Genomic DNA, 11,239 nt, shown 5'->3' on the forward strand with positions numbered 1-11,239 from the left:
GACTCACCACTCCTGCAGCGGCCTTGGGGCCTCAGGGGGCTCATGCATAGCCCCCCACATGGCGTGGGTCAGCGTGGGTCAGCGGGGATCGCTCCCCACCGGCAGGAGCAGTGAGGTTTTCAGGTTTTGGGGGTTTTTTTCTTAAAGGGCTAGAGCTGGCCTGGGTGGGGCGCCTGTGGGGGGGCTGGGGGAGTGAGAGGGGGGTCAGCCAAATCCAAATCCGAAGCAAATGCTAGCTGCTTCACACAGACCTAGTGAAAACCACGGTCCAAGAGACCACCAAGAGAAGCCAACCTGCTGCCCATGTGTCACAAGTGGTACAGGCAGCCTCCTTGTGTGGCATGTGGCAGAACAGGGAGGGGACAGGTAGCACGGCAGCTGATAGGGCAGGGAACTGAAAGTAGAGCAGCAGAGTGGCAGGGGAAGGGGATAAGAGTGGCAGTTGGAGAGAGCCTGGGGTTAATTTGTGGCCCACCTGGCAAAAGGTCAGTCCTCAGTGATTTACACCACTTGAAAATATACCTGAATTTCTGACAGTAAAGTATGCAATGGTGTTTTTAAACCCTGCACAGCTGTGAAAGGATTAAAAGGGTTAACTGGAGACCTAGGGAAGCTATGACCCTCTGGTGACCAGTCTCAGAACAGCAGAGATTTCCTATACTTGAAGAAGGGTGATTGCATCCAAAAGCATGCAAAGAACTTTTTTCCAGCTACTCAGTTGGTCTAACAAAAGATATCACATCTACTCAAAGAACTGTGCCTGTCTGGTGACCAGAGCCACTCAAGGATCCAGCCAGCCTCCAGCAGAGAATAAAAGGAGGGCTGGGCAGTCAGGAGGGGACTCTGGGTGATAGCACTGATAGTGGGAGGAGCAAGTGCACCTGGTACCTTGCATCCAATAACTGATAAACTGAAGCCAGTGCATGGAGTGGACAGTGCTGATAAGTCAAGGGACAAGGAGGGAAGTAATAGCTTGGGCCTATTGGACTGAAAGCTGCTGGAAGTATATGCTCAAAGCCCTGGGTGGAGACTCAGTGGAGAGGAAAAGTCAGGGTCTTTCTACCTCAACCCCTTTTCCAACAGAACAGGGAAGACTTCATGGCAAGGTAGCAGAAGCATGTTTGTCTCGCTTGGCTGCAACGCAGGAAACAGACTGTGGATGGGATTTGGACTGAGACCTTTACCCCTCACCAGCTGTGATGTTGGACTCCCATGCACAGCTCCAAGGGAAACAAGGTGAATCCCTCACTAGCTCAGTCCATGATGAACTGCATCTTTTGGCACCAGTTTGTCCTCTCTCATTTGTGTTCTTGAGGCTCTGTATGTACTCATGTGTCACACACATCACCTCCTGTGACATCAGCAAGGATTGGAAAGCATGCCATGGATGGAGAAGCTCTGGGTGCCCCAACTAGTCTGCTTATCAGACCAGGTAAAGAGATTACTTGATCATGGTCTTATAGGTACCTAAGTAGACAACATAACTTTCCTAATGTGTAAGGTGGTCCAATGACTGGCAGTTGAGGCTGGGCTACTTCTGGCTAGAGCAGTGATTCTCAAACTTTTTTTTTCATGGACCTCTTGAACTTTTTTTTTCATGGACCTCTTGGCGGACCACTTAAACTTTTTTCGTGTTCTACAAATCAAAGCACACAACTCATATTTTAATATCAGTAGTCTTACTTTTCTAATGTGATGGATGAGCCTGTTTTTTGAGCAAAGTTCTGGGAAGTTGTGTGTAATGTTTGTCTGCTTTAGCCTTAGGTCACCTTTTCGTGGGCCACCTGAATGGAGCTCGCAGACTGGTGGTGGTCCGTGGACCACAGTTTGAGAACCTCTGGGCTACAGATAATGTGCAAATTTGTTAAGTGGCAGAGTAACATTTCTAAATCACCAGCACCTTTTTCAGTCAAGTTATTTTTTTCTTCTCCTAAAAGATCAACTCTGATTCAATCAGGAATGAGCCCAGGGGAGTTCTACAGCCTGTGTGGATAGGGGACCAGACTAGAGGAGTGCAATGGTCTATTGTGACCTTCTAGCCAATGAATCTGCTACAACTGATGTGGTACTCAGGCCTGGGAGAGCAGAGGTGGCAGCAGGGCAGAATTCAGGTCTGTAAGCAAAGCTATGTAGATAAGGTCAGGACTGGGACAGCTGGGGGGAAATGCAGGGCAGTTCTGGCCCAGTCCAATTTTTGCAGTTCAGATGCTGCTTGTAGCAGCATTTGGCTTCAGTTGCTCATCTGAGCTGCCGGAGGACTGGAATCTTCTCTTGGAATTCACTTGTGGGACTAGGGTAGTGGTCCATGCCATGTCTTTTATAGCAACTAATTACCATACATATAAATGAAAGTGAAATCCAGACATTGTCTTACTGTCTGCAGCAATGTTATGAAGTAGAAGCACTGGCTAGATTCCTATTAGCTATGCAAAAATGTCACAGGCCTTAAAAATATATTGGAGCATGCATGCAGCTCAAGTTATCCCATTTAACTGCTGGGGAATGGATGGCTTCTGCTCTGAATTTTCATTCCCTTTCTCTCATTGCCACATTCTCTTGCCTGCCATGCCCAAACACTCCCCCCAAGTGGCAGTAGAGGACAGTGAGAAACAGGCAAGTTGTCAATGGCTGGTGTTAACCATGCATTCCCATCAATGCACTTTGTTTCATCACTGATGGGAAACAGCTGTCTGTGGCCCTGGTAGGTGCCTAAAGACACAGCAGAAGAAATGAAAGAAGTCTGGGACACAGCACAAGCAGGGTGGGCGCAGATTGGGGTTTCAGTGCTGCTGCTCTTGCCACTAGTAAGAAAAGAAAACAAGTGTCCTGCAGTGCATCTGGTGCCTGATTGGTTTGGCCAGACTGAACCATCAACAACATTGCCTGCAACACCAGACAGCACCTGATGGTACAGAAAAAACTGAGTAGTACCCATAATACAGCTGGCCAACTGTGCAGTTCCGCATGGGGTGGGGAAAGCTCCTTCCTGCCTCCCACAGACTGGCTTATGCTCTGACTCAAGCTCTCATCAGCCTGTATTGTTACCAGCATCGTGAAGGGAAAGCTACCCTTTAAGCTTTAGCTGCAAAACACAATCATATGTGTTTTTCATCTGGGTGGAAGCTGCCTCCAGTTTTCATAAGGATTCCTGTTTTACTCTAAGGACACTGGCTGGTTGACAGTTTCAGCTAGGGGCGTTAAAATAATGGGAATTGTGTGTCTAAGTCCCCTGGACAGCTATGAAAGCCTGGACTGCTAATGCTGGATTTCTAACCTCCTTTTTTCCCAGTGAGATGCATTTCTTGCCATGGGGATGTTCAGAACCTGCTGTCATCAAAACTGGAGGTGGGGAGAAAAGAAGGCAGAGGTCCTGTTTGAACACCAGTAAGTGGGGAGTTAATGGTTTCCTCCAGTCCTTGGGACACACAGAGGAGGGAGTTTTGAGGTGAGTGACAAAACCAGGAATAGAACTGAGAATATGGTTCAGTGCCCTCCATGCTGGATCTCTTGGGCAAAACCCGGCAAGCGGCACATCCCCGGCCTCAGCACACTCTGTTCTACCCTTTGTGCCAACAGCAGCTTTGATCTGTGACTAATGTTCTCGGAGCACTTATTTTATGTTGCTATGCACTGATGGACATGCTACTGGTGCTATCAACCCTGTCGGAATTGCTGGACTCCGGGGCCAGCTGGTGTGGCACTGGCAGCTAGACTGAATGGTGTTTCCTCATTCCATGCTGTACCAAAATATGAGAAAATAGATCCGTGATTCAGTGAGATTCCTCCAGGATCCTTTCACATATAGGACCATGAGGAGGTCCCAGTGTCACAGGACACAAAGGTGCCTTCTTTTTTAAGGGCAGCAACTGCCTAGTGAGAGTGCTCTAATACCCAGGCAGAAACCCCACAGGTGCAGGTTACTGGTGCGCCAGGCTAATGAGGGAATTAACCTGCACCTGCACCCAGTCAGCTGACTAGAAGAAGGCAGGACCCTGGGCACATATAAACCCCAGGGCTGGGTCTAGATGGTTAGTTCTGTGGCGGCAGCCAAGGAGGAAGCAGCCCTCATAGAGGAAGCTACTTGGCTGCCTGTTCTGATGCTGGTAGGATTAAGGGGCTATAGGAGCTCATAAGTGCTGGTGGGGAAGAGGCCCATTAAACTGAGAGAGAAGCTTGCCTTCTTAAAAGGGATAGAGTGTGGACCCTATGTCACTGATGTGTTGTAGCCTGGGGCTGGTGCTTTCTGTTGTTATTTAAACTGGTGGATCAGACTCAGGCTATTGATGGGGAGGAGGCCTCATTGGGGAACACTACAATGCAGAGACCCCAGCGCCAGCAAGGGCATGGAGACGGGGCTGTGGAGACCCCAACACCAGCAAGGGCATGGAGACAGGGGCCGGACTAAACTGAGGCCTCAACACAAGAAGAGGCCTACATACCATCTGTGAGGCATGGGTCATGATAAAGGGGTGGTTTTGGAGTCATGCATCTAGCCCATAAGGCTTGGGGATATCATAAAGCACCTCCTGAGTGTGGGACACAGTAAAGAGGTCCAACACTCCACAGGGCTTAGAGGAGTCTGTCAGGACTGTGGCTGAGCAGCAACTTGAGGGCAGCCTCCCAATTCATCACTTATATCAGCAAGACATGGCAGAAAAAATTAATAGGCACCCACAGGGTGGAGCTGGCTCAGTCACGGTGCCCTAGGGACATCATGGCCATCCCTGGGAAGGCCATATCATGATGCCCAACATACCCCTGAATCCATCAATTTGCCCCCACCCTTAATGCCTATGAGAAAAAGTAGGCTTTGCAGGTTGTTCAACTGACTACCACAGGCTTTGAGGCACAATTGGCTTGTCATTATGCTGGTAGAATACCTGTTGATACGCTTTAATATGCCACACCTCCTGGAACAAGAGAGATCTGAGTCTCAAATAACAGTCAGGTCATCTCCTCATGCTGGTGATCCAGTGATAATGGAATATTATCCCTCGCAACATTTTCAGGGCACAGAGAGAAGTTATATTTGTTGTGTGATTGGCCCCTTGAAAGTGCTCTACAGTCATGCCCTTACAGAAGTGCATGGCTGCAGAACACTTGCCAGATCATGCAACAATCTGAATCCTCATGTGTGTTCAGATGAAGGCACTCCAAAGCAGAGTGCCTTCACTAACATCTGTCAGTGCATGCCTGGAGCAGAGCTGGGCTGATACAGTGCAGTCTTCAGAATGGGAAGGGGAGAAGGAAGGGGACAGGTTCTGTCTGGGGTTTGCCCAGCCTGTGCTGGAGGATGGGGTGGGTGGATTGGAAGCCCCCCACTACATGGGGGCTCCAGTCCACCCAAACACCCTCCAGCACAGGCTGGATAAACCCCAGGTGGACTCCCTGCCCTCTCTTCTCCCCCTCCCATTCTGAAGACCTCACTGGAGCTGGGAGTGGGGCATGGTGGGGCTAGGGAAGAACAGCAGCAGATGTGCAGCTGCTCCAAACCAGAACTCAATCCCCAACTCCCCCGAGCCCAACAGCAAGTGTCAGTTGGGTTGAGGAAGCGCCATGAGTTACAGCGTTCCCTGTGAAGCACACCTGTCAGCAATCTCAGTGACCCTCTCACTCCCTTTGCTAAGGCAGGCTGGGTTTGGGGGTGCAGGACACTGTGCCCCAAAGAAGGACTTGCATCCCTCGGACAACCTCTGGTCAGTGCTCAGATGCATTGACAAGCTCCAGACAGCAGTATCTGCTCTGTAATCTCTGATTTGATACATCTTGGTAGCACATGGTGATGCTGCTCCAGAGAGTGGGGCTGGCTGCCCTGGCCCTAAGGGGAACTAACACAAGTTGTCTTATTTCTCTGACATCTTTGTGGCTTGCTCTGTTCTCCATTTTCCTCTTGGGATTTTCAAGCTTGCCTGCATGTGTGGCAGAGTTGTTTATTTTCCTGTGCTTTGAAATAAAGGAGACCCAGAATGTTATCAGTGGTCAGTTGCTAGGAGTCTAATCCCTCCTCATCTCCAAAACCAAGTGGATCTGAGGAGCTGTAATCCAGAAGCATTTGTTAATATTTAAGGGGACATGTAACTATAGTAACTTGTAGGTGGTAGAACCATTGCAAGTGCATCACGCCAGCTAGCAACCTGGATTTGGGTAGTGTTAAAACTGCGACCTGCATGAAAGACAGGTGTGCAGGAGGGAAGTGTAATGCCACAGCAAATGACTGCAGTCCTGACCAGAGGTTAGCACCTTTGTACCTTGAAGGCACTGCTGAGCCATGTTTTCCCTTAGGCTAATTGCTCATATTCCCTCCTTCACCTTCTATCCCCTCTCTCTTTAGAAACAAGTCTTACCCCTGTTGCTAGATTCCCTTAACTCTGGCAGGCAAGTCTTGATGCGTCCACCTGCTGGTGATGGCACACAAGTGTGGACCAGTCCAATTAGCTGAGCTCATGTGTGCCTGGTCCTTGTATGTTCATGCAACACATCATCGTAGCTGAGACAAAATGTCTATGGTCCAGAGGCCTTCCTCCTGATGAGCAGAAGTTTGTCTGTTATAGATAGATGCAACTTTTTGCAAACTGCTAAATTTCCCTTGGCCTAAGAAAATGAGGGCCACCGTTGGGTCTGGAATTGGGAGAGGCTGCTTCAGACAGTTTCGCCTGCTGGTTTTAGACAAGACATTGGGAGTATGTCTACATGGTGGTGACACCAGGTCTCAGCCAGCATGCTCCCAAGCATACTGCACCTGCATGCACCAAGCCAGGAACTGCATCACTGAGGTCATTCCAGGCTTGTCTCCAGCACCACTGGGGCTGAGGGTGTCCTGTTCATGTGCACCTGTTGATACGCTCCCAAACCCAGACCTTAGCCATGGAAACTGCTCTGTTGTAGCCTCCCTAACACACTTTTGGCTTGGAGCATGGTAGCAGGTACGTGGGGTCTTCTCAGGGCTCTTCCAGCTGGGACACATGCACATCTGGGTCAAAGCACCACCTCGTTCAGCTTCCTGAAGAGCTTCGGAGCCACCTCGGAGATCCAACCATAGAGTATAACGTGGGGAAAAAAAAATAACCGGGTTGTTTTTTGTCTGATTTGGATAAAATTTTCAGGGGTGGTAGACTCTATAGAGAGGATGACTCCTCCCAAGTTTCAAGAAGATTGGTGCAGGGGTTTGGGAGAACCTGTACCCCAAATTCTTGAAAGCAAAACTGTCACGTCTATGTGTTACAACACAGGGGGGTCAAAACTGCAGGGGTGGTAGCTCTTGCTGAGGCCACAAAGCTTGCTAAGTTTCAAGGAGATCAGTGCAGGGATTTGGGGGGAACTGCCCCTCAAGCTGTGTACTAGCAAAACTGGTGCCATGGGTGTTTGTGGGACTGACTGTGTTGGTCCTGGGGCACGGAGGGGAGACACTGCTGTAGGCCTGGCTGCTAAACTGCTGTGTTCCCAGTTACCAATCAATCAGTCACGATTCACTCGGGGACCAGCTCAATACACAGGACCTAGCTATTACATAATGACTTAACCAGCATCAATTAGCACCTACAAAACCAGGCTAAGGAGAGGAAAGACTCAATACAGACAATCAACTGCCCCAAGACGAACACAGACTTTGCGCAAGTTTTGTCTGTCAGCAGCTAGAGGTGCAGGGCCCCAGAGCCCCCCTGCACCGATCTCGACAGCTGGCAGGCGTCACAGCAGGGGCCACCATCCCTGCAGCTGTCACCCTGCTGCGCCTTAACACACGCAGGGTCACCAATGGCACAAGTTGTGCTTGTCCGCAGCTTGAGGTGCAGTTCTCCCCAGCTCATGCACTGATCTCCTTGAAACTTGGTAGGCTTTGGGGCCTCAGTAAGAGCCACCAGCCTTGCAGTTTTGACCCCCTGTGGTGTGACACACAGCCGTGACAGGAGTTTGACTTTCAAGAATTTGGGGTACAGGTCCCCCCAAACCCCTGCACCAATATTCTTGAAACTTGGCAGGTTTCATGTTCTCAGCAGAGGCTACCATCCCTGACTGTTTCATCCAAATCGGACAAGAAACAACAAAGTTATAGATATTTAATTAATTCCCCATTATACCCTATGGCCAGATCTCCGAGGTGGAAATCCAGTCGGTGCTCTGGATTGGATCATGGCCATCCGAAGCGGCCGGATCTGAAGCCAGACCAGATCGCTGCCTACTCGCGCAGGCCTCGTGGGCTCCTTGTCGGGACCAGGCTGCCAGGGCTCCTCTAGGAGCTCTAAAAGTTCTAGGTCCTGCTGCCCCCTCCTCAGCACCACGTCGGTTCCTCAGCGGCTGCCCTCAGATCAGAGAACAGGGAAGGCCCAAATTACTTCGGGTTACTACTTTGGGTTTCAGGCACAGTGTGATATAACCCCTTTCTCTTCACAAAGGGGAAACATCTGAAGAGAGTGAGCAACGTTGACTGGATTTATTTTGCTTTAGCCCTAGGCCTCTGGCAGGCTTTTCACCCGGTCCCCTTTGGAAAAGTGCTGATTTAGCTATTGAGGATCTGTTGAGGGTGGAGGGAAGGTCTCAGTTACTTTGTTCCTTTTGTCTTTGGTTTTCTAGTGTTTGTGGCTGAAGGGGACAAAACAGCAGTTTGGTGGCAGAGAGGGGTTCAGGCTGAGGGTGAAACCAAAACGTCTTCACAGCCCCATACCTGACAGCATCTTTACTGAAGGATCTCTCTCACTTCCCCAGACATCTTACAATGACATCAGTCAGCATCTCCGCATTGCACATGTCATTCTGCGGCACCTTCGGCCAAGACCCGCAGTTCCTACTTTAGTGGACTGTGAAATAAAAGTTCCTGGCATGTGAGATGAGCAGGCACCATATTTCCTGGCTCTCTGCTTGCTGTCCTAGTGGTGCATCTGGATTACCTCAACATCTGCCTCCCCTCCTCCAGTAGGAAGCTGGATGTTTGTTTAGGCAGCTCTGTTGGTGTTGAACCCTGTCCTGCTGGGATGTGGCCTGCACAGCACTAGAGAAACACAGCAGCCTCCCTCCCTCCCTCTCTCCCTCCAAGAAACTGGAACCAGCTGGGCACTCACCTCTGACATCCTAGAAATGCGAGAAGTTTCACCTTACTCTACTGAAGAGCCTATTTCCCCAAGGCAGATGGGTGCCCTCAGTCATATTTGAAAGAGTGTATCGGCTTTTCAGTTAGCAGGTTAACCATTCCCTCTCCCATTTCCTTTTGTTCTTTGAATTAGGTCCAGATGTTTCTTGGGTTTGTGCCTCTGGTCCTTAGTTCTGTAATGTGATATACCAGCCCTGGTCACTGTCTTGAATTGACCTTTTGGGTCCCTGGCTTCCCTGCTGTCAGGAAGCACTGCCCTCTGAATTCCTTCTCCCCCCACACAGCTACCAGATCTGTTTGTTACAATGCAGCCAGCTCTGCCAGGTAGGGGTCTGGTCTCTGGTGTGTATAGGACAGACATGCCAGGGAACAGATGTCTTCTCAGCTGCTGTGATGAATGCCCACTCATTTTGTACATTGGCCCCATTCAGGCAAATTTCCGTGGTCATACACCAACTCATGTTGGCTTATGCTTTCAGGTTTTTAACTACCTTTGATATTTTACAGCTAGGCTTTCAGAAGAGGTCCCTGATCTTATAGAATCATAGAGGTTGGGTCGGAAGGGACCTTGTAGATCTTCAAGTCCAACTCCCTGCCTGGGCAGGAGAAATACTGGGCTCAAATGACTCCAGCCAGGTAGGCATCGAGCCTCCTCTTAAAGACCCCTAGGGTAGGAGCCAGCACCACTTTCCTTGGAAGTTGGTTCCAGCTCCTGGCCACCGTAACTGTGAAGTAGTTCTTACGGATGTCTAATCTAAACCTCCTCTCCAACAACTTGTGGCCGTTATTCGTTGTTATGCCAGGGGGCGCTAGGGGAAACAAGGTCTCTCCCAAACCCTTCTGGTCCCCCCTAGTGAGTTTATAGATGGTCCCCCCTCAGCCTTCTCTTGTGAAGGCTGAACAGGTTCAGGTCCTGCAGTCTCTTGTTGTAGGGTCTGCCCTGTTGTCCCCGGATCATGTGGGTGGCCCTCCTCTGGACCCTCTCCATGTTGTCCACATCCCTCCTGAAGTGCGGCACCCAGAACTGGACACAGTACTCCAACTGCGGCCTGACCAGTGTCGCGTAGAGGGGGAGGATCATCTCCTTGGCTCTACTTGAGATGCACCTGTGGATGCATGACAAGATGCGGTTAGCCCTGCCAACCGGGACCTCTCATTGTTGGCCCACATTCATCTTGGAGTCAATAATGACTCCAAGATCCCTTTCTGCCTCCGTGCTCTCGAGAAGGGAGTTTCCCATCTTATAAGTGTGCTGCTGGTTTCTACTGCCCAAATGCAGCACCCTGCACTTGCCAGTATTGAAACGCATCCTGTTTTTGTTAGCCCACCCCTGTAACCTATCCAAGTCTTGCTGCAGTCTTTCCCTCCCTACTAGCGTGCTCACCTCACCCCAAATTTTGGTATCATCAGCAAATTTAAACAGGTTGCTTTTCACCCCATCATCCAAATTGCTGATAAAGAAATTGAACAGCGCGGGCCCAAGAACTGAGCCTAGGGGGACTCCACTGCCCACTTCTTCCCAGGTCAAATATGACCCATCCACCACCCTCTGAGTGCGACCCTTCAGCCAATCTGCAATCATCTGACTGTGTAGGCATCAATGCCACAGTCACCTATTTTTTTAATGAGGATGGGGTGGGAGAGAGTGTCAAAGGCCTTGCTGAAGTCCAGAAAGACTATGTCCGTGGCGACACCTGCATCCAATGCTTCTGTGACCTGATTTTGATCACTGGTCACTGATCTTGGGTGTCAGTATAAGCCAGTTTGGGCTGGATTTGTAGAAGAGCAAAACATTTGTCTCCAGTTTACTTTGACAAAAGCAGTGGGTGCTTGGCAAAGCTCCCATTGACTTAAATGGAAGCAGAATCTGGCCCACAGAGTTCTCAGAAAGTCCCATCTGTTGCAGCTGATTCATAGCTGTTGCTGTCCAATGCAAAAAAACAACTCATCTGTTCTCTCCCACCCCCATGCCTCCTCCAAATGGGAGACATTATTCAAGAGAGAGTTAAGCATGTTTATATTATTATATATTTCATTATTTTGCTCTTTTGGAAATGACCTCAATGTTTCATGGCAATTCAAATTTTGAAATCCACCACCTGAAACCAAACAAAGGCATTAGGAAAACACTGTAAAAGATGACTGTGAAAAATCCAA

This window comes from Crocodylus siamensis, chromosome 12 (assembly GCF_052110815.1).
Source record: "Crocodylus siamensis isolate JL-2025a chromosome 12, ASM5211081v1, whole genome shotgun sequence".
Classification (NCBI taxonomy): domain Eukaryota; kingdom Metazoa; phylum Chordata; order Crocodylia; family Crocodylidae; genus Crocodylus; species Crocodylus siamensis.